The sequence below is a fragment of the Aythya fuligula genome, chromosome 14 (assembly GCF_009819795.1).
Source record: "Aythya fuligula isolate bAytFul2 chromosome 14, bAytFul2.pri, whole genome shotgun sequence".
NCBI classification, from domain to species: Eukaryota; Metazoa; Chordata; class Aves; order Anseriformes; family Anatidae; genus Aythya; species Aythya fuligula.
The window spans coordinates 17,187,001-17,209,342 of NC_045572.1; positions in this window are offsets into that span (position 1 = coordinate 17,187,001).

Below are 22,342 nucleotides of genomic sequence, written 5' to 3' on the forward strand. Positions count from 1 at the left end.
GATATATTTTTTTTCCATTCAGAAATGAGTTATTTTCAAATAAAGAGATGAGGCTTTGTTTAGAAATGAGTAATAATTGTCCCATCTTTAAGCAGAGGGGATTTGCAATGGGAATATCTCAGTTTGCACAGCGACGTGTGTGCATGCTTCTATGCGAAAACTCTGTTTTCTGAGCTTGAAAAACAGAAAAACAAAGCTGGGCAGTGGTGTTTGCAGAAACACCCAAAAGATAGTTGTGAAGATGCTTCACAGATGCACTTCTCAGCTGTTTACAAAGGCAGAGAAGAAATCCTTTTCTTTCTACATACTCTCATATATTTTTTTTTTCATATATATATATATATTTTTATTATTATTATTATTTTTTTTTTTTCTTGTAGCACTTCAAGCCCCTTATCAGAATGCAGAAATGCTCCAATGCTACCAGAGCACCAATGCACACCCTCGGCCACCCTGCTGCTGGTAACCAAGCATGCTTTGCAGCAGGGCCCCACCGGGAGGATTCGCTCTTGCTTGGCGAGGTGATTCCTGTGCCCTGGGCTGCAGTGCCCACACAATTGGATTTATAGGAGATTTTGGAGAAAGGAGAAAGTTTCTGCTGGCTTACGGAGGAGCTAGACAAGGCCCGTAGTCAGACAGTAATTATGCTTTGGTAGTCTTCCTATTTTTCAGAGTTACCCAGAGGATTTTTATCCTTCTGTCTTTGAAAGAATATTATCTTTCCTATATTCTAGCAAATCTCATCACAGTTTCTGCAAGTTGTCCTTTCCACATTTCCCTTCCTTCCATCACGGCTGCAGCTTTATTTGGCAGAAGAGAACACAGTGGTTTTGCTCTCTGCTCTGCTGTAATTATGGCAATCACTCCAGTTTTGCCCAGTGTTACACTGCAGCAAGCTGGGAGCTAGCACAAGTCTAACAAACAGCAAGTCACAACATGTGGATGGATTTTTTAAGAATCTGGGTATTGTAGTTTTCTTTCAAGCTGGGCTCCTCAGGTTTTAGATGGGGTTTTGGATGAGAGAACTACGGTAAGGATATGACCTGCCAAATGTAAGCAAGCCATTATTTTATCCATTGTTATTTGAGCAGAGATGATGACAATTATTAAACGCCAATAAAAAGTCTCTCCTCTACTACTAACTTACTGACAAACTTGCATTTTCTCTAAAGCGTGATTTAGGTGATTAATGTAAAATGAAAGATGAATCCAGTGTCTTACATCGTGTCACACACGTAGCTGAAATAGGGAAGTACACGGTCTCATTCTCACACACCTCTGACTTCATTAAAGTGGCCCAGGAGCCACTTCACAAGCATAACACAAGCATTCATACAACAAATAAACCAATTACTACACAATTCCCAGACAGTATCCTATTCAGTATCCACTGGACAACACAATTATCAGCACTGGTGCATGCAGACTTTATGGATCATTTCTAACCACCCATTTTTACCAAATTCCTGAATTTCATGTAATTTAATGGACTGCAAGAGTGTTGCTGAAGTGTTATGTTGAAAGTGCTGTAAAAAATAGCTTAAAATGTAAATGTGCATTGCATGGGCAGGGCCCTGAGCCTGGGGACCAGGGGGTGACATGGCCCACAGGAGGCCATCAGCTTTGTTCAGGAGAGGCTGCTGAATCCTACAGCACACGTTATGCTCAGTGGTGGACATCAGAGCCACAGGGGAGCAGTCACAAGTAAATGAAGATAAATGGAGTTTATTGATGTCTCATGTAGGCCACACGGAGATAACCCAGCTCAGGCTCACACTGAGCAGGTGAATTTTCTCACTCGTTCATTTATCACTAAATCACCGCCTCCTGCTGCTCCTCACCTTAGCATGGGTTAAATTAAAGCTTTACATCAGGAGATATTAACCATTTATCCCCAAAAGACTATTTCAGCTCACAGTGGCCTTGCGCTGGAGAGGATTCTCTCCTGGGTGGTTGAATTTCTGTGGGCACTGTCACCATCTAGTGGCATTTTGCTACTGGTTTGCAGGGGCAGCATTGTTCTGCCCCGTAGCTTGCCCCCATGATCATTCCTTTCTCCCAGTTATCAGCCCTGGTTTTTACTAATTTGCAAGTTAAGAGCCTGCAGGTGTGGGCGCAGCTTTATCTGGCTGATTTTTTCCCCCCATGCCCCTCTTAGGGAGTAGCTCTGCCTGCTTGAGGGAGGAAAACGTACATGGTAAGAGTTCTGTGGCTGTTTCTGGAGGATTCTGCTGAAAGTCTTTGGTTTCAGCTCTTTGGGTGCAGAGGAAAAACTTGTGGGAGAGTTTTGTGCTTGCAAGCACTCAGGCAATTGCAAAGTGGAAATGCAGCGAGTTCTGTCTGACCAACAGGATCTCTGGCAATAACCCCGTGCGGATGGGTGTGTGTGTTAATTGTGCAGCCGTGATTATGTTACTTAGTGGTTTGCTTCAGCTCATGAAGGAAATGTATGGTGAAGGCACCCCCTGCTCAGCTCCCTGTGCCATCCCCTCTGGCATGAAGCACTTGCATCTCATGATCAAAGCCCAGCTCTTATTTTCCTGTCTAATGCTCAAAAATTGAAGGGGAGTGAATCCTGTGCATTTATCCTGGGTTTCTACCCCCTTGCTGTGTCCTCAGCAGCCCTGGGTGGGTTTTGGTGATGTGCTTGTGGTCCATCCTGTGCAGAACTCGGGATGATGCTGCCTGTGTGCAGTAGTGCCCCGATTTTACAGGGGCTGTTTACATGCAGGAAAGCAAGCAATGGAGCTGTAAATGAAAACAGTAATTTCCCCTCGCCAGGGCTGGGAAGGGACAATGGGCAGGACAGGGTTTGTGGCACCCTGCCTGGTATTGTGGGTTTCTCAGAAATGATTTTCAGCACTGCAGATCCCACTCGCTTTACATAATAATGCAACTTCTAGGCGTTTCTTCCCCATGTGCAGCTTTGGTTTGAGTTTGCTTTGGTTGTGAGTCACTGGTGGCCCACAGCGTGTGGAATACGATGGCCAGCTCTTCTGCAAAAGCTGCTCCTCGCCTCACCAGCCCAGCCCTCGGTGCCCCACGGACACCGTGCAAAGTGCCAGGCCACCCAGCTGCTCACAGGGTTGTGCTTAAGGGAGGAAGGAGTCATAAAAGTAGTGAGAGGGAAAAGGTAAAATCGGACTTTCCACCTGTTAGCTCACGGGGCAGCCTCAGCTCCTGCAGGGGTGCCTGTGGCTTCTCTTGCTCTGCACCAGTCTTGGTTGTGTGTTTTGGGTGCGTAGCTTGGCATAAAAATAAAATAAAATAAAATGGAGAAGCACACGGGCTTCAGTCTTTAACTTCTCCAGCTGGCAAAGTCTCTCTGTGCAGCTGAAGGTTTCAAGAGGGGCCGTGGGCAGGTCTCCTCCCTGGGGACAGCACCGTCCTTGCGAGACATGCAGCCCCCGGCAATGCGCCTGATTCTGTCTCATCCACTGTGCTGAGTGCTTTGTGTGGCTTCTCAGTTTCCTATTTTTAATTTTAAAGATACCTCCCCTGTGTGTCTGCCTCTCCAGTCCGCAAGTGCCCCGTGAGCAGGGGAGAGAAAGCAAACAGGGAACGGTTCTGAGAAAACTGGAGGTAGCCACATCTGAAAAAACAAGAGCATAACCCTCACAAAGGACAGAAAATGGAAAATGACTGCTTTTAGACCAATTAAGCTAACTGTTTTTTTCTTTAAATTATTAATCCTGGCTGGAGCTTGGGGCTAATGAATCATGGTGAAATGGCAAGCTGATAGAAGGAGCTGCTGGGTGTCTCAAGGAAGCTGTAATAATTCGATACAACTTGCTGAAAGAATTACGAGTTGTGGTCCAAATTTGAGTTAAGCTATGAGATCTCAGCTGAAATAAATTTTATGTTGTATCATATACAGCTTGCATGATAGGTACCTAGGGCAGGGAACTGAAACTTGACCATTAAAAAAAAAAAGTTGATTATAGTAGCATATATATATTTATAGAAAGGAGCCATACATTTCTGGCTTTAGCTTATTTTTAGTAGGGAGATGAGGGGAAGGTGAAGAAGTTAATAAAATGGTTGCTGATGAAGGTAAATCATTCTGTAAAGATTTTTCATATGGGGAATTTTACTGATGTCTCTCTGGAGCCAGGATTTTTGCCTTAAGAATGGCCCCAATCACAAAATGGCAGTTCTTTTCCCCAGCAGAGGCATAGAGTTCCTTTCCAGCAGGAGTGGGATGAGTGGATATAAGGGGCAATTTTTGGCCTCAAGTAACTTCACATCGCATTGCCAAAAGGAATCCCAGTTCCATGTTCCTAGTGGTGAAGCTGTCAGCTCCACAGGGGTCACCTCCCTTGCCCCGAGGCCAGGCACCAGTGCTGGGATGCATGGGAGCAGGCAGGATGTGTCCAGCAACCCTGCTGACCTGGAAAACTGAGCGGTGTTTGCATCCCATTGCCATGGCATTGGGGACGAAGGTGCATCTTAACATAGATAGCACATTTGTGTCTATTTACCATCAAAGGAAGGATTCAGCTTTCATTTTTTGCATATTGATACTCTTCAAAAAAGGAAAGCAACCACATTCAGCAAATCCACTTTCAGAGCATTGCCAATTAAAAGACTTTAACAAGCTCATTCCTGATTAAGAGGCAGAAACAGGAGGTCAGCTTATCTACAGGTGAGGCCCTAAGAGCCATCAGGGCCTGGAAGGAGAAATGATGCTCAGAAAGCAGTTGAGTACCTATTTGCTGTAGTAGCTCTGCTCCTGCAAGGTCCAGGTCTACCTATAGATTGCCTTAAATTAGGTACCAGCTCCTCACCAGCTAGATGCAGACACCTGCCCCTCGCCCACCGAGAGGCTGGTGCCAACCACCTGGGAGGAAAAGTTCCCTTACTCTTAGCCAGCGGAGGACACTTGAAGCCAAAACGTAATTAACGTGTTGGTGTTTGACCAGGATGCTGTGGTCAACTCCTGTGAGAGGTCATGAGGTCTCCACCGACCACAGGAACTTGGTTTTGCATCTCATGGCACACAGCAAGCCTGCAGTTAATGCCTCTGCGTAACGCGTCAGGCTTTGATCTCGGTGTGGCAATCCTCTGCGCCCAGCATAATAAACCGTGTTTAGGGCATGGGGAAAAATCCACTTACCTTTTCTGCTGACCTTGTCCAAAAGATTAATTGGACACCTACTGTGATACTTCCAAGTTTCTGATCCTTCTCCCTGGCGTGGTTTGAGCTCATCAGCAGAGGATCAACATCTTTAGTTGTCTCGTGGGGAGGGACGGTTGAAGCTAAGAGCAACGATGAAGTGGGTATAATATTTTACACAGGTGTTCTATAGAATCTGTTTTTACTTTCTTTGTGAAAGGAAGTTTGGGGCTTTGGCTCAGTTTCAGCTGACACATGATTACCGCAGCGCCGTGGTGCATCTCCCGGGAAGCTGGAGCTCAAAGCGCTCGGTTGGGACTTGCAGTAGGGGTAATGGACACAAACCCATTACCTGCAAGTTCGGACAGCACAGGTCAAACTCGTATTTGTCAGTTTTTGGGTTCCTCCTTTCTCATTCCCCTAATTGTGCTCATTTTCTGTTTAAAAATAATTGGCAGAACTTTTATGATGTGAAAACAAAAATAAGGCAACTGCAGCTGAGGTCTGTGAAGACAAAATGTTTTAACGTGCTTTGGAGTTCAGGTGGCAAACCTTCCTGTGCTCAGGGACGTGTTGTGCTCTGACCTGCCTCCAGCTGCTGGTGGGGGCACGAGGTGCTGCTCTGCGACAGGCAGGAACCTGGCCCTCAGCCTTGGAGCAGGCCACGTGAGTTTTCCCATGATAACAGTGACCAGATTTCTCCAAAATGGGTGTAAATTTGGGAACTGCTGGCTCTGTAACCCTGTCCCTGTGACCTCCACGGAGCTGCCGTGGGCTGTTTGTGGGACAAAATTCCAACTGAAGAGGTACTTTGGGAAGTTTTATTAAGTCAGAGTAGTGGACAGGATTTAATCAGACCTGAGTTGGTGACTTGTCACAGGTGGTTATGAGAAGTCTTTTTTGGGCCCTTCCCAGTGTGCCCACACTCATACCATGTGTTCAGCTGTGCCTTTGCTTTGGTGCATGCTGAGGACTGTGTAGTGCCATATGAAAGGGAAAAAAGTCTCCACCAACCTCTAACCCCACAAAATGTGGAGACAGGAGTCTTGAGCCAACCAAATCCCTGCTCTTTAACAAAGGTGCAGACCAGGTTTTTTTGCCAAATGTTCCTTTCAAAATAAAGTGCATCTATCTGGTCTCTTTTAAGGAAGGTCCTCTTGAAGAGTTGGCAGCAATTTACTGGGAAATAGAAAAAAGAGGACAGGGAGGAAAGAAAGTGGGCTGCTTGCAGCAATCCTGGAAGGGATTGCCATGTGATCTGCTGCAAGACCAGGCATGGGTTGCTGGTGCTGGGGCATGTCTGTGCTGGACATCCTAAAGCCTGTCTGGAGCTGGACACCTGCCTCCTGCTGCACGTTCTTGCTGCAAGAAGCAGTGCCGTGGTCCTGCCTGCTCTGTGGTGTCACGGCCAGGCGATGCGTGGCACATTGTGTGCTCTCCTTCTTCTCCAGAAAAAAAAAAAAAAAAGGCAAAAAAGCAAAAGCAGGATCCTAATTCAAGTCCTAGCACTCTTATGCAAGGTATTCCTTATCCCATGCTGCTGGAAATCAGTTCTAAGGATGACTTATTTTTGTGCACTTCTGAGCAATTTATGTGTGTGTTTGGGCTGTAAACCCAGGTTGTGTCCCACTGGGTGCATGTGTTGGACCACTTCTGCTCCCCCGTTAGGAGGATGTGTTTCTAGATTTCAGTGTCTGGAAACATTCAGAGTGATGAGCTGAAAACATGCATTTTGTTCCTATCCTGAGATATGGGATTACAATTTGCTATTCCTGGTAGTGGATTTGTATGCTTGGACTTGGCATTTCATGGGGACTTGATGGAGTGAGCTCCCCATAATGGAAATGCTCCCCTTGTGCCTCCTTCCTATAGGATCCCAATGGGTAAGGCTGAGTAATTTCTTGAGGGTCCTCTAAAAATTTATTTGGATTAGGCCAGCACAAATAGCTGTGAAAATGTTGGAAAGAAAGAAGGTTAGAGATGGAAATAACAATTTAGGGGTGAGGGGAAATAGTCACCAGTTGATAGCCATGGGATGATCCAGGGGATGCATTGGACATGTTTCAGCAATTGGTGTTATTTTTGTCAGTGAAATTTGCTGCTTTGCCAAATTTGCTCTTAGCAATACCCTTTCCTTCTGACAGTTTAAGGGGGATTTAAGTGAAGCACAGCCCTTGCCCTGGCTCTATATGGCAGTGAATTTCACTCCAAGTGAGCAGAGGGAATTGGTAGAGAGCCCTAAGGCTAGAGATCTATATCACATGAAGAGAAGCATCCAAAGGCTTTGACCACTCCTAATGTACAGTTCAAGGCCCCAGAGAGTCCCTCTGAGATGCAAGTGTTAGAGGGAATTGTAGAATTTAATGACCAAAGTTTCTGCTGTTTTATAACCTGCATGTTTAAAAGGATTATTGGGTTCTAGTATAGAATTCTATAGGATGTGTTGGGGGAGAATATAAATAAGACTCCATGTTTTTGCAGCACTTTGTACAAAACCGTATAACATTTTTATAGCTCTGTTTCCATCCCTATTTCATGAGGATTTCTCATAAGCAGTGTTCTGGCAGTGAGGAGCTGAACGGCTGATGCCTGGGTTTAGGGAGTTATTGCTCTGCTGTCTGCACCCTGTTGGAGCTGCCTGTGAATTCGCTCTCTCCTCTCAGATCTCAAATGCTGGCAGCCCTGCAATGGCTGCTGCTGCATGGAGCAATGAGTTCTCACCCAAGAAGCTGGAGAAAAGCTCATAAAGTATTTTGTGAGGTCTTGATCCAGCTTCGGACTGCAGTAGCTTTGGCTATGGCTCGGCAATGCTCTTCTCTGCTCAGATATGTCAGCTGCCGGGTTTGATTTTATCATATGAGGAGACCAACTGTTTAGTGAATGAAACCAGATGTGCAAGCCTGTGCTGAGAGACCTAAAGCCCCTTTGCGAAGAAGTCAAGCCAGAAACCTTGGAAAAGACATATAAAAACATTCATGGAATGTATTCTTGGCAATTTAAGGTAAATATGCATTATGCAGATATTCTCTTTTAACTATGCTATCCCCTTTCCTTGCATTTCCTCAGAATCCATGTGCTGGAGGACTCCAGCATGGTCTGTTTCTCATCTTCCTGCATAACCCAGTGTGGGATGCTGCTAGGAGTAGGGCTGGGGATGGCTCCCTGGAGGTTTTATTGACAGAACAGAGAGAGCCGGGACCGCAGGGCGCTAGAGAAGTGCTTGTGAGAAGAGCAGACCTTCAGACACTTGCAGCGAAACAAATGAGGTAATTCTTGAGAAAACACAGGCTGATACAAAAGCTTGCACAAACAGCCAGTTTCAGCTTGGACAATCCCATTGACCCGAGTAGTTTCTCCAAGAGGACCCACGTGGATTAGTCAGTGTAGACTAACTGTCATGCACCATGCACCCGACACGTGTTGCAACACGTTATTCCATGAAATGAGCTAGTTAAATCTTCCTGCGAGCTGCTAAAACACTTCTAAACTGAAAAAAAAATGCTCTGTTAAGAATTGGTTGAATCAGAAGGTACCTTGTAACTTTCACTGTATGGCCCAAACTTCTCTAAGCTGCTTTGATACTCATTTTAGTAACATCAACCAGACGAGAACACCACTGAAACCTGGGTGAAAGTGTTTTTTCTTTTTTAATACCCAAAGTTAACCATTAGCTCTTTCCTGAGAGCCTTATTTTGACCTCTGTGCACCCTGTATCTGCTCTCAGAAATGCAGTGTGATGATGGCAGGCAGGCAGCAGTGACATCTGGGGCAGAGGTGGGGTGGTGAGAACAGCTGATGCCATTCTCATGACACACAGGGACCAGTGCAATAAACGGGAGAGCCAGAACTTTCCAGGTGAATCTGAAATGAAATTAAATCATTTGTGTTTGCTTTAATATAGGGATGTATGATATTATCTGTCTACAGCATTAGTCTGTGCTGCTGCCTTTGAAGCTAATAATTGGTATTAGGGTGGTGTGTTGGAGTTTCCATGTTAGGCATGATTTTGGAATGAATCTCAGTTATTCAGACAAATGGGCATTTTCGGAGTATTACCCACCACCACATGATGTTACATATTCCTCATCAGCGGCTGTGTTCAGGTTTGGGCATCACCGGGGTTTGGGGTTTTTCTTTAGGTAATTAAGAATTGTGAGAAGGGCAAAAAGTATTTGGGGTGTTGGAGAAGAAAGGTTAAACCAGCAGAATATGGCAAGCTTAGCTGAGCCGTGCTTAAGGTGGTCGCAGGCTGAGATGCTGGAGGGGTTCAGCACCAGGGATGCAACCATTCATTAGTACAGCACGTGGTGTTGCAGGTAAGGGTGGGGAGAAGCAAATGCAGATGAAATATCCAGCTATGCCTCCGGAAATGAGATCCCAGAGGCACAGATTAGTGTCTTGAAAACTACAGTGCTACAAATCTCAGGGAGGTTTGGTGTAGGGAGCAATCCCACAGCGGTAGCAAGGCAGGCTGGAGGAGTCCAGGTGCTCCTTACAGGCTTTGGTTCTTTGGTTTTGGGTGTAACTGTTGACTCCATTGCAATGGGCTCATATTAGGTATGACTTGGATCTGGTTTGTGCAATGGCTTGAGTTTTTTGGATTACGAGTTCTTAGATGATGGCCGCAAAGGAATTTTAATTAGGAAAGTAAGAAAGGTTCTGCTGGGAGACAGGCAAACCACGATAATTATTGGCAGTGAGAAAGCTAGCAAAGAGCAAGTATCAGGGAATTTATAGAGGTCTTATTAAGAATTACCTAAATGGGATTTTTAAGGATGCACATAAGAGAATCTCTTAGAAGGAAAAGACCTAGAATGTCAGTAACATCCACTCCTGTTTTATCCAGTGTTCAGCTGTACTTACAAGCTCTCATGAGCACACAGATGAGGATCAAAGTGTGTGGCCGTGGTAGATGCAATCTCGATCACCGTGAATGTCCAGATCTCTGGAAGAACCCACCAGAGGATGCTGATCCTGCACCAAGCTCTGTCAAGGTGACTGACACAGAGGAGCCAGTCTGTCTCACTGACCAGCAGTCCCCAGGTTCCTTCACAGGTGGGGCAAGCCACAGTGCGAAATCAGTTCTGTACGAGTTTGTATTCCCTAATGCAGCCCTCCTGAAACCAAATACTGCAATGCCAAAATAAAATGACCCCTTAACATTTTTATTAGGAAATAATGGGTAGTATTGCTCTCATCTCCAATGTCTCGAATGCTAAAAAACCTGGGAAGGAGATCTCCATGCCAACATAACGCTGTTCTTTGTGTTAAATTAACATGTCCAACTTCACATGAGGATGCTCTTGGAGTAGCAAAGTGCTTGCTTGGCTAAATCCAGGCTTCTAGCTTTGTCTGCTATAGCACAGAGCTGCACACATTTTCCTCTGCTAGCTCTGCATATGAGAAGAGCCCAAAAATGTTATTGCTTCTGATAAAGCCTTAATTTTTCTTCATAATTGATGGGATAGGCAGAGTTGTGGTGTACCCAGGTAAAGACCTGTGTGAATGCAGGACAATAGCTGGACAGGAAACAACACCCAGTGCTTGACCTGGAAGATGTGGCCGTGCTGAGGAATGCGCACACCTACGGGCTTCTCATGGGAATAGCTCTTCTGTCATAATAAGGGCACCGTCAGCTGTTGTGGCATCACTTGCTTCTGTTTTATGGAAGTGTCTCAATAGAAATATCTAAAAAGGCCATATCAGTCTTCCAACTGTCCTCACCTGGCCCAGGAAGACTGTAAGAGCAGTGGAAATTTGCTCTTCTCAGGCACCTGCGGAAGATCCAACCTGACTTTCTTTGACTCTATGACCTTCTTCTACTCCCTGCCAAGGCACCTCTCTGCGTATCAGCAAATGGGGCTGCTACCAAGGGTACAAGAGGTCTGTGTCTGTAGGAACATAAGCAGCATTTGCAGCAGAAGTCTTTGTGGGAGAGCACTGCAGCTCTGGCACTGCCTCATGCTGACTGCTTGGGGCCATGCTGCCAAGGCGTTTAAGTGTCGGTCACTTTTGAAAGGCCGGTCTTTAACCTCTTGATCTTCTATTCCTAACGAAATGGGAGGGGTGGCAGGAACTCGCACTTTCTCATGTGGATTTTGGTAATTAGTCTAAATGCTTCTGTAACACAAGGACGTTAAAGGCCTTGCACACCATTAATGCAAACTGCTTACTTGTAACGGAGTAAACACCATTGGACTGACCACACTGCTAACACCAGCAGACTCCTGATTTTGGGGATTGTGAAAGGTTGCTCACTGTGTCCACTGCATGTGGGAAGGAGGTTTTGAAACGGTAAAGCTGTGCTTTACTGGTGTCTGGCTGTTGAGGAAAGCAGCTGTAGTGGATCACCACAAGAGATGGCACCCAATGCAGCACAGCAAGGTGACAGGAGGATGCTCAGGGGGATCAGGTTCCCACCCTGGCTGCTCGGAGCTGCCAAACCTCCTTCCAGCCTGGCTGTCACACGAGGGACCAGAATTGGGGTGATGGGGCAGCCCAGGAGGTGGTAGTGAGGTTGATGCTCAATACCCTGCTTGGGCATGAGCTGTGGAGCCCCAGCTGTGTCCAGGGAGGAGATGTAAAGAAAAGGGGCTCGTCTCCCATAGATGAGCCCTGCCAAGATCAAAATGAAGCAACTTTAGGTACAGCAGCAGCTGCTCTTCGTCCCATTTCTCTTCCTGTCTGACACTGTCACGTACTGGGGAGCTGAACCGCTTGGTGCTTCCAAGTGGCCCCTGGTAACTGATACCTCTAAAACCAAGGTAGAAAGTTTACCAGAAGTCACACTGCAAGCCGGTAGCTCTTGACATTCGTTACAGAGCACATGACGCACCAGAAAAGGGCAGCGGGACCTACATCTTTTGATGCAGAAAGCAGCCGTTGTGTGACTCGGTCCTCGCTGGGAAATGCGGGCTGAGCACCGCAGCCAGCCCGTGGTGGTGCTGGCCCTGGCACCAGCCCAGGGGGTTGAAAAAGGTTTTTGTTTTGTTTTTTTTTTTTTAAAAGCTCTTCTTCCTATTAGCACATGTAATGAGTCAGGTGAAGCAGCTGCAGCCTGGTACGCAGCCGTGCTTCTGTGAAGGCTACGGTTGTGTTCAGCTCTGCTTAAATATTCTTAGATTGAATGGAAACTGCTTGCTAGCTCCTAAAACCCTTCAAAGAGCACATCCTATTTATGTTTCAGTGAAGGTCTCCAACCTGACTGTTGTGGTATGAGAGGGCTTCAGCAGTTCTTCAAGAGCCAGCTTAAAGGGAGGAGACTTGCTGCATAAATAAGGTGTGTGGCAGGTGTTAGAGGCTGAGAACAGGATTGATCTGTGAGGCTCCATATTGTTACAGACCGCGTGACTGCTAAGCACAGAGAAACAGATAACTCCCTGAAGTAGTTAATTTGAATATACAGAAGCAAAAGGAAGAGTAGGAGGAAGATGTAGGTCAAGTGCCAGGCGAATGTTCAAAGAACCACAAGATTGGTCTCTGCCAGTGTCAGAAGTAGCTGCTTGCACCTCAGCTGTTCATGTGGAATTATTTTGTTCTAAGTAGAGGAATTTTGCTTTTTTTTTTTTTTAATTTTAATTAAAACAGCTTGCTGGGGCCTCCTAAATAGGGACCATACACCTGACATTGGCCATGCTGCCTTTAGCGTTGTCCTCCTGAGCCCTCTCAGTCACAGCCCAGCCCAATATGTTATTTCTCCTCTTAAGAGCATAAATAGCTGAGGCCAGCAAAATTCTGGAGCAATTGTTTTCTATTCATTTTTAGTACAGTGAAGGAGCAGGATTTTATGATTCGTTCCTTGATTTCTAAGGTATTAAAGGATGCGTAAGTCCGTATGAAAAAGGGAAATTTGGATGGACAATTTTTGGCTGGACAAAATCTGCTACTAAATCAGCTTTCTGAGAGGTTGAAAAAGGAACCCTTAAAAGTTGTGGGACAGTCACACTGACTCAGAAAAATTCATCCCCACTGTACTGGATAGGGTACTAGCAAGCAGTATGTCAGCTCTGCTGTTTTACTTGTTCTGGCCAAAATAAAGCTCCATTGTCACTAACTTTTCTTTGTCACGGAACAGGGCTGTGGATCTGGTTTAATTGCATTTAGGTCATGCTTCTGCCACCCATCTCCTGGAGTCTGGGCTGGCAGGCTTAGCCTAAGGAAAGCTTCACCAGTGCAATCATTTTACTTGACGCTGGAGAGACCTGATGTTTGTAAGGGAAGTCTGCACAAATGCTAGGAAACCCACTGAATAGTCATCATTAATATGAATTATTTTTGCTTAGTCTGACTTTAAAAAAGAAAAAAAAAAAAGGGCACAACCCCCCCCCCCCCCCCCCCCCCCAAAACCTTCTTCCTATAAAGCTAAAAGCTTTTATCTTCTTTAACATGACGCTTTTCCTGAAAATGCTTGCAAGTGAGTCTTGCACAAGAAGCCTGCCATAAGATACGTTACTACAATAGCTGCTCCCACTGCGTGTTCCTTGCCCACATAAAGAGCGGATGATGATTCTTTCGAGAAGGGGAAAACCTTGCCTCGTTTCTCTTGTGACCTACTTGGCTCAGAGGCAGTGCGCAGAGCAGGGCTCTGCACCTTTGCCGTGACACTCCACTGGTCGCAAGGCTTGCGGAGCTTTTGGGGCATTTTCGGGCAGTTCTTGCCAGCCTTGCAACTTCTAGCTTAGTCTGCCGTGTGCTGGCTGAGCGTGGGCAGAGGTGTGAAGAAGTCAGGGCTGGAGGGGAGGTTGGCAGAGATGCAGCTCAAGGCTTTGAGCTGGATGGAAAGGGCGGTGGGATGGGACGAGCAGGGCCGCCTCCCAGCCACTGAGCTCCTCCAGAACCGCTTGTGTAAGCCAAAGGAGCTAAAAGAAAGAGAAAGGAAGACCTAAACTAGGTCAAAGTTGCCTTTAAAGAAGAACCGAATGTTAACGCCTTGTGTGTGATCTGCGCTGGGAAAGTTCACAGCCCGTTTCCACTTGGGGGCTCGAGCAGCAACGTACGTGCACTGCACGTGGTCACAGCAGGGCTGCTGCTGCAGATATCTGCAAGAGCTTGTGCACAGGTATCTTCCAAGAGGGCTGCTGTTGGTGCTCATCTCCATAACTAATCTCAGAAGGTGCCTTTTGCACAGTAATAGTAGGAAAAAATAAAGTTTATTCAGTCTTTCTTCTCCCTGGTTCCCATGTGCGCTGCAGACTCAAACGAGGAAGAGTCTGCAGCTGGGAAATACCATCCATGGCTTTGAAAGCAGCAAATGTGAGTTTTACTCTTTGGGGAATTTCTAACTTGTCATCTCTGGATTATGTGGTTAAGCCCTGAGCAGGTACAGGGATACCCATCAAATGTGGGCAGCTGGCAGTGCACGTCTTTTTGCCCCTAAAATGGGGATGAATTAATTTCTTTACTTGTGTTTCCATCCACTGAGAGCTTGCTGAAGGAGAGCTATAAGAGCTGGCCTCCCCTAGGGATGCAGGGCAGCTAGGAGCAAAGTGATATTTATCCCCCCATGAGAAAGCTGCCAACTGTCCAGTTATATGGCACTGGCCATAATTTTTGAGGGCTGTTCTCATTTTTATGGCTCATCTTACCACATTTCTGCACTTCAGAGTTCAAGGGCCAAATTTACTTAAGTCTTGAAACTGATTTAAAAGGGGACAAGGCCAAATAAAGTCTGGTGACATGAAAATATTGGGAGAGGACTGCAAAGCTGCAGGGAGCACCAACCTCTGAACTGAGCGGGGAAGAAGGGAACAGGGATCAGCAGCCCTGGAGCTAAACCTCCAGGGAAACGTGGCCTGTAGTTGGAAGAGGTGCAAGCAATACTTCATGTTACCATCGGTGGGTGTCTGTGGAAGCTATATGAGGCTGTAATTCTTGATGTATTTAAAAACTTGCTGTTAACTCGGAGTGATGTTGAACGTAACCTGTACTACAGCTTTTCAAGGGCTACCAGCCACCATTGGAAACAAGCAACATGATTTTGTCAGAAAGCATAAAATGGGAGAGGAACTATTTCTCAGCTTGTGAGTGGCCTGTCAAAATCTTGCCAGACTTGCAGATTCGTGGGGGCTCCAAGCTCTCCACCAGGAGATGAGATTTCTGCAGGAGAAGAAACCTGAGGCGAGCGAGGCTTCTGGGGTCCAAGCCAAGTGAGTCCCCTGTTGCTGCCCCAGCCTGGTGATGATCACAGCTGGAGTAATCTCTGATGGAAAGACGAAGGGCCTGATCCAAGCCCAGCAAAGGAACCCAGGTCTGGACCAAAAGGATGGAGGCAACCAGCGTTTTCAGAGGGGGAGAGACACCGCTGCAGTAGGGATGGAGGGACTATCAAAATATGAATGCAAATGGGGCACTTATGGCTTTCAGGTTGGCAGCTGGTGAATACCTTAATGTCTTGCCAGAAACAATGCTCTTAATATTAAAAGAAAAGCTGCAGGCCATGAAAAGCGAGCATGAAGAATTTCAGGGCTTTCAGGGATAAACTTAAAGAAACACAAGAGTAGGTGTATAGGGAAATGAATGATAACATCTTTAGTAGTTTCAGGGAAAAGGGCAATCATTTGGGGTTGAAAGTGAATCAAACTATTCGTCTTGTTACTGAAGGAGCAAGGGATCAAACAGCTTAGGAAAAATCTGGAGGTGTCTTCCAGGTCCTGGGGAAGGTCCCAGCAAACTGCAGCATTTGAAACAGACAAGAGAAAAGTTGGGTCACATCCCTGACAGCACACCCCTTGAAGGTGTTTCACTAGGAAATGCAGCAGAAATGGATGGTTTGGAGCAATTGGTGGCTTTGGGGACAAATTAGACTAACTGCTCTCAGCTGCCTGAGGAAGAGGATGGAGGAGCAGTCTGGGTCTGGATGTGTCCTTCCTGGGGACACGTCCTCCCACTTCTTTCTCCTCCTTGTGTGTCAGAGAAACCATATGAAGAGCAAGATAAATTAAGCTTTTTGGATTTTAGTCTGATGACAGCAAGGATGGGCAGACTGAAAATATGAAAAATAAGGGAGGTTGAAGATGTGAGAAGGCAGCTTTCCTGCTATGGAGGCAACAATTGAGTGCTGCCTGCCATGAACATTTTTGGGAAGGAAAATACGGATTATTTCTCCTCCTGTCTTGTGTTTGGGTGGTTATTTCTTGGAATAACCAGTCAGCTACAACAACCCTGTGTGAGATGTGACGATGTGGGCAAAGTGATTGCCACAGCTCAAATGAATTTTGGGGGCTAGAGGAGCCTTAGGCTGGAGCCTTGTCCACGTGCCTCGTGGCTGTTGCTTTCCTCCCTGACTTTTCTTGGCTCATGTCTTTTTTATTTATTTATTTTCTCCTGGCTGCTCTGGAGCATGCTGCTTGCCTACTGATTTGTAATAAGCTCTCAAGGAAGCTTCTCCACCAGGGCACCATGACATCTTCCTGCGCCCAGCTCCATGGCCTGGCTGGGAAACCCTGCTCGGGTCCTTCTGCATCCTGGTGACAAAAACAGCAATGAGTGCACTGGCAATAGACATTTTCATCTTTGTTTAGAGTATTTCTGGTCCTTCTTAGAGAACTCAACCACAGGAAACCTTATCATCACTAGATGGCGTGTGTGGGCTGCTCTTGTCCTAGCACTGGGCGAACCAGGCAGTGAGGTTTCTTCCCTCTATATTTTTTTAATGTACTTCTGTGGCTCCTTCTGACAGCAGGGTACGTACAACACATCCCAATCTGCCCCATAGCCCCACAAAATACTGTGCTGCTCTCCAGCAGCTCTGCCACCTCCCTCCTCCTGCTCTCTATGTCCCAGGGGTGGCCCAGGCTTTATGTTCCCCTTCTACCCCTCCCGGGCACTAAACATAAGCCCATGAAATGCCGTATACTGAATAAACAAAACCCCATATGTGATCTTTTTAGCAGTGGTCTTGTAGCATGTTTGAAGAAGTCAGTCTTGATATAATAGCTGCCTGCAAAAATATGGGCAGAGGCTGAAGAGGCAGCGTGGCAGTGGTCTGTCTGGGCAGGGTGGCAGCTCCTTGGGGACTTCTGTCCCCTGCTGTCACCACGGGGTGATGTGTGGCTGTGTTTTAGCTTGTTTTAGCTGGAACCAAGTGTAAAGAAAAAGCCCTGGGGCTAGTGCTAGCATCTGTGGCTTAATGTGGCCCTTGTCACGGGTTTGCTGTTTATCGGGTGCCTCCTTCAGGCCTGGTGTGCCAGGTGCTGCGCTCACTGCTGAATTTCCCTCGCTAAAGCTTTCCATCAAAGTTTAAGACCAAAGATCAAAAAGAGACTTCTGGACAGGCAGAAGGAAAATACTTTGATCAAAAGACAGTAGATGTGTTGGTAGTGCTAATTATTATCAATCAAATAGAGACTAATGCTTGGGTGCACATGTGCGTGGAGCCTGAAGTCAGTGGTTCTTGCTGACTTCTGCCTTAGCCTTTCAGTATTCCTGCAGAATCTACGTTGTGATCTGCCACCTGTTTGTCAGTACTCAGAATTTGCTCTCTTGGGGCTTCTGTTGCCCTTTCTGCCACAACTCAGAGCAGGCTCAGGCCTTTCTGGAGCTTCCCAACTATTTCATTATAAGCTCTCAGAGGCGAAACCCTCAAAGACCATCCCAGCTCTTACCGGGGGGGCCGTGTGTGGAACCTACAGAATAATGGAACTGCATTTCCACACCACAACCGGTGTTTCCCAGAGCCGACAGGAAAATTGCCCTTTCCTTCTCTAAGGTGGAGTAGATCAAAGAGCAAAATTTCTTCCAGGAGAAGAAACCCACATCCTTTTGGTGAGCTATTATTATTATTACTGTCCTTCTTGCTGGACTTAATCCAGGCTGGATGCAGAAAGGAAAGCAAATCTCACAGAGGTGCACGTCTCTATTTTTGTGTAAACACTGAACTAGAAATTTTTAAGAGTTCTTGGTTTGAGTCACCCACTGATCATCCCTGTAAGACTCAGTGGGGTGATGAAAGTGACCAGCAGGTCCCAGCAATGCTCATCACCAGCTGTAGAAAATATCCTTTAGGAATAAATCACTTTTCTATTAAAAATGTTGGTCATACATCACTTCCCAGTCAGCTGTAGTGTTAGTTGGCCAGTCTGTGTCTGGAGTTTTTGTGAGCAGGGAGACCCAGGTGTGGTGGAACTGGCCTGGGAGCTGTGTGGGAGTTGATCCAAAGGAGTTTAAAGACCTGTAGGCTGAACTGTGTCCTGTGTTATGGGCTATCGAGGCTGTGGCTCTGTTTAAGGCTGAGGATGCACACACAGATAACCCATCCATGTGCAGATTCGCTCATCTGTATTTTGTTCAGCTCTAACTGCAGAAGAAATGCTGCAGCTGATGAGCAGATGTTCTTTTTTTTTTTTTTTTTTAAAGGAAAAAAAGGTTCATTATTTTCTCTGTATATACAGGATTATCCAGTCAGGCAAGCCTAGTGATGACTTGATTAAATAATCACTTTAATAGAGCTGAACCACTTGCATTTTTTTGGCAAATATCAATCGGATGTGAGTGTTTTGGTGCCAAGGCCCTGTTTGCTTCCAGCAGTGTTCTGCTGCTTCAATTCCATCTCTGAAGATGACAAAGCCAAGCATCTTTGTTGCTCCAGCAGTTCTTGTCTGCCAAGGTGAAATATCCTTGAAACACAGCTCTGAAACCTGCTGCCGTGCTATGGATGGCATTCAGGGCTGATGTGCAGCTTGCTGCTGCTGCAAGGAGCTCCGTGGCTCTGGGATTCCTTTCCTGCAGGCGCATTTCCCATAGCCTGGTCCTGCAAATAAATTCAGTAGCCAGTGCCCAGCTTCTGCCATCCCCACTGTTTGCGCCTTATTTGAAGAACAGCTTATTTGTTTGTTTGTTTGTTTGTTTCATTTTTCATTCATCAGTCTGGTCCTGCACAAGGTAAACAAAGTGTTGGAGTGTATTGCTATTAATCACATCAGTCTGCAGTGCCGTAACCACAATGTGGAAGTCTTATCTGCCAATTTAATACCAATGCTTCCTTTTAAAGTAGCTCTTTGAATGTAAATAGACTACAAATAATGTTTTGGTTGGCGTGTATTTATCACTTATTTATCTTACATACCATATCTTTGCTGCTTCTCCCATGTTGCTTTCAAGACAAGACAGTTATGCAGATTTACAAAATGCCGTGGCTTGTGAAAATGTTGCTTTGGGTTTTTCCTTTTTCTGGGATACTTGGCGTGTATTTAACAGACAAGTGACTGGCTCTGGGTCTGTGCAGGGGCATGAGGTGTGACGAGTCCCTCCCTGCATGCCTTCACTGCCTTCTCATGGGTTACTGGCCTGGGCCGTGCCTCACAACCTCGGCCACGTGCTGATTCCAGTCCTTGTCCCCTCTGCTTTCTTAGAACCAAGATATTCACCAAGTGGGCAGACTAGGGAGGCAGAAGCTGCCTTTGTGTACTTATGTCTTCTCTTTGTTTTGGTCTTTTGTGCTCTGAAGACCTCTCAGTACCTGCGGTCCCAGCTCCCTGCCATGACGGCACACCAGATACCTCGGGGTCTCTCATCACATCCCTGTGGTCACTGACATTGTCCTCACCCTGCCCTTGAAGGGACAACTTCTCCAGCCAGTCTTGCCCGGGATATAAGATTTCCAGCCCTCCCAAAATGATTCAAGTTGCAAAAACCGTGACATCTGTTTCCCCATGGTGGGGAGGCCCCCGGCTGCCTCCACACCGTGAGGCTGCAGGAGCCCGTGCCCCTGCCAGCCCTCTGTTTGAAGCAGCCTGCTGGCCCAGGAGCAGTGTGAGAGGTGTCGCAGCTTTCCCCACTTTTGTTGGGAGTGAAAAGGAAGATGCACAGTGGTGGAGAGGAGCTTGGCTTTGATCATTGCTGGTTCCAGGAAATAAAAACATAACCCAAAGTGAGTGAGCGAGGGGCGTAATGATGTCAGGACATCTCTTTGTTATTCTCCGAGATCAAAAGAAGCTGAACTAGTTTAGCTTTTATTGCATTCCCCTTTTCTTTTCTCCTTTTTTTTTTTTTTTTTTTCCCTAAAAAAAACAATGCAACCCTCCCTGGTCTTGTCCCAGCCATGCTCCCCACTCCTGCTATCCCCAGGCTGCTGCAGACTGTGTGGCACCGCTCTGGCATGGCACAGACCTTGGGGGCCGTCTGTGGTCAGCCTGCTGGGTGCTGCTTTGGTAGAAAGGCTGAAATAAGCGAGGCATCCTCGCTTATTTTATCATTTCATCAGAATGTTCTCGACTGATTTTGAAATAACTCTTTGCAAGTTAACAATTTGAAAACCTTTTATTATTTGTTTTATTATTATTATTATTATTATTAGGGGCCAAAGCAAACTCTAGTGAGCAAATGCATCTTGGATCTATGGGTAATGAGTTTTCCAGCTGTTCAGACATGTTAGGTGATACGAATGAAGCTGTACTTGAATTAGACCTAGCAGTTAATGTAAAATTCACAAGCTGCAAAGGAATAGAAGGGCGTTTTTTGTTCTCCAAACTTTAATTTAGGCAGATAAATTCTTATGAGAGGTGGAGGGGAAGTGACAATTTTGCATAGGTAAGCTATATAGCAGTGATTAATGAAAATAGTATTTCTGACCCTATTTTATGTCAGAATTTAATCAGAAATGTACTTTGAAATACAGCAGGGCTGATCCTGCCATACCTCATACCTCACCACCACCAACTGCTGCCCAGCACAGATGTGAGGCTGTGTCCCACCAGGCAGAGCTGAGGACAGGGCACAGTGGGGAATCCAGCCCTAGGGCTGCCATCCCACGGGTTTGTACCTGCAGTGAAACTCTACTGACTTTGATTTACTCCCTGCTCATGCATTATGAAATTGTATCCAAACTGGGATCACAGCTATACCCATTGGAGATAGAGGACACAGCTTACAAATAATCCTTCGGTTGACAGATTTGAGTAACAAAGAGCAGGTTGGTTCCACCAAACTTCTGTTAAACATCCTCTCTGAGTGCTCAAGACACAAAGTGCCTGATGGCAAGGAGCATTTAGATGGAACTGGTACATGAATTCCTTATGGCTTTATTATTTGTGGAATACATCTTTATGTATTCCATTTTATTCTATTTTCAACTGGCAAAACAAATTCAGATGTAGCACGACCCAAACTATGAGCAGCCAAAACGAAGGAGAGAATTGATATTTAGAACATCTTGGTGATTTCTTATACTGTTGAAAGAATCTCTTTCATTTAAAGTGAAGACATAAGCACAGATATTCTTCCTTGACAACATCTAGTGTAATCCCTTGGTTTTTCTGTCACTCACTGATATAATTACAGCATGTCTGAAAAAGAGCCCAGCTCCATACTAGGATATTTGCTGCCATCTTTTGGTAGATGCATGTTACAGAAAGTAGTGATTTATATATTTTTTTTTTCTCTGCACAGGCGCCGAATGTCCTGTCCTCTCTCTTTGCCCTTCCCCTGCTCTCCTGCTGCATCATGCTCAGCCTCGTACTGCAGAGACAGACGGTGAATGTTAAACTCAACCGATGATATCACCAAGCAGACCCTGAAAAATGGAACAGGCAAAAGCAAGTAAATGGCATCCATGTAGGATGGATTTCAAAATAATGAGGGGTAAGGGCTCAGCTGCTGCCTCATTGCTGCTGCAGGTGCCAGGCAATGTTTCCCTGTGCCTGGGACAGAGGGGACACCCTCCAAGCTGTCTGGTTCCCCACCTCTGGCAGCACCAGCAGTGGGAATGGGCAGGACAGGTCTCTGCCTGGTTCTGCTTGTGACCATGCTGTGAGTCCTTTGAGACATAAAAATCTCCTGAGCTAGGGAAAGGACGTAGGGAACAGGCTGTAATCTGTGTGCATGCAGGAAATAAAAGAGGTTTTATGCCAGGAAGTAATAAAACAATATATTGGAGAAAATGGGGTGGCAGCAAGGATGATGCTAGGGGAGAAAGCACGGCGGGCAGGCAGTGTGCTGTAAGCCAGGCTCAGTGTTGCATGATTCACCTCTGGCACAAGCAGGTGGCCAAGAGCCAAGGCTGTGCTTGCTCCAGCGTGGGACAGGTTGAGGAGCTGCTGCTCGGGGTGAAGACACAGCCATGGCTGACCAAGTGGGATGGGGACGTCCTGCTTCCAACCACGCGTTGCCCTGGCTCTTTCCATGCTCCTCTGCCTCTGGGGTGATCAGCTTCAGCTCAGCACCCTGGCAGAACCCCTAAGCCATGTTTGCTGGGCTGGCTTTTGGTGGGACAGTGAGTGACATCAGCCCTGG